We start from the raw sequence: 1808 nt of genomic DNA, 5'->3' as shown, positions 1-1808 counted from the left end.
CGCGAGCCATGGAGGAGACACCGACCCCGCTGCTGGGCAGCCGCAAGCCGCACCTGGAGAAGTTGACCTTGGGGGTCACTCACATCCTAGAATCATCCCAAGGTGTAACAGAGGTGACCATCATAGAAAAGGCGCCTGCCGAATGTCACATGATTTCTTCATGGGAACAAAAAAATAACTGTGCTGCCTGAGGATCTGAAGAACTTTTACCTGATGACCAACGGCTTCCACATGACATGGAATGTGAAGCTGGATGAACACACCATTCCATTGGGCAGCATGGCAATTAACAGCATCTCAAAACAGACTCAACTCAACCAGTCTTACATGTACTCTCTTCCTAACGCACCAACTCTTGCAGACCTGGAGGATGATACACAAGAAGCTAGTGAGAACCAGCCAGAGAAGCCTCACTTTGATTCTCACAGTGCGATACTTGAGCTGGATCCTTGCAACCTGAATGGGAAGGTTTGCCTTGCCTACAAAAGAGGGAAACCAGCGTTAGCACAGGACACTGAGATCTGGTTCCTGGACAGAGCGTTATACTGGCATTTTCTCACAGATACCTTTACTGCCTATTATCTCCTGCTTATCACCCACCTGGCCCTGCCCCAGTGGGAGTACGCCTTCACCAGCTATGGCATTAGCCCACAGGCCAAGCAATGGTTCAACATGTATAAACCCATCACCTACAACACAAACCTACTCACTTCCGTGGGAAGAGACCGACTCCTTTGTGAACAAGCTAGATCCCAGCAAAGTGTTCAAGAGCAAGAACAAGACATTAATCCCCAAATAGAAAGGGCCTGTTCAGCCTGGAGGTGGCCAGAAAGGGCCCACGGGTCCTTCCACCTCTAAATCCTCCTCTGGCTCTGGAAACCATGTCCGAAAATGAGCGCCCAGCTCCCCGCCAGCCCCACAGCGATGATTTCCAAGCACAGATGCCCCAGGCATGGCCCAAGCCTCAGATTCTGTGTATGGAACCATAGTCCTCTCCCCATCCGAGTGACAAAATCCTAGGCCTTTTACTTCCATTGGCTTGAGCCAGGCGTTGGAAGGGCATACTTAGCTCTCCCCAAGAATCCTTCTCTCATACCCCTTACAGCAGGTTGTGCCACCTACTAATTCTGGAAGCTGTGGAGAATGTAAGGTGTTGTGTAAGTGACTAAGTAGATCTATTAAGAGCTTTCTTTTCTTTCTACTCCAACCCCCTACCCCTCAGCAGTAATTAGAGAAGTCCCCCATAGAAACCACTGGTTTTGACCTATGAGGCATTAGAACTATGCTGCTCAACTGGTAGCACTTTTTTTTTACATCTTTATTAGAGTATAATTGCTTTACAATGGTGTGTTAGTTTCTGCAGGTAGCCACTTTTTAAAGAGCTAAATTTAAGCCATATTAAAAATGGGAGTATTCATGTGGCTAGTGGAGTCTGTATTAGCACAGAGATGATGAAACATTTCTATCATCACAGAAAGTTCTATTGGGCAGCACTGCATTAGAATACTTTTGCATTACCCTTCCTCAGATCAGTTAATTTTTGTTAAAGAATAATGATACCTTAGTTTGATGGGTTATAATGTTCCACGAAAAACCTTGAATATCCATTTTTATGTTCTTTATATCCTTCACCACAAACAGATCTTGCTTTGCTCATTTTCAGTTTCCTATAAAGTTTCTCATCTTCATCAGTTTCCTATAAAGTTTGTTTCCAGTTTTGTGATGTGATATTTATACGTTTGCCAAAATTATCTCACTTTTTTTTTAAAAGAAGAGGTGATGCTGCTGTACCATTAAAACCAAAATAA

At 44.7% G+C, this 1808-nt stretch overlaps 1 pseudogene across 1 annotated transcript; it reads left to right on the top strand.

The window, feature by feature from the left end:
- LOC103083560 (tubulin polyglutamylase complex subunit 2 pseudogene) lies at nucleotides 1-895 on the top strand (annotated as a pseudogene). The gene has a single exon (XR_456964.1). The product of XR_456964.1 is annotated as a tubulin polyglutamylase complex subunit 2 pseudogene (transcript).
- Nucleotides 896-1808: the final 913 nt, after the last annotated feature.

Source organism: Lipotes vexillifer, unplaced genomic scaffold (genome assembly GCF_000442215.2).
Source record: "Lipotes vexillifer unplaced genomic scaffold, Lipotes_vexillifer_v1.1 scaffold1212, whole genome shotgun sequence".
NCBI classification, from domain to species: domain Eukaryota; kingdom Metazoa; phylum Chordata; class Mammalia; order Artiodactyla; family Lipotidae; genus Lipotes; species Lipotes vexillifer.
Note: the sequence above shows the minus strand (reverse complement) of the source record. Positions and strands in the feature narration are given on the sequence as shown.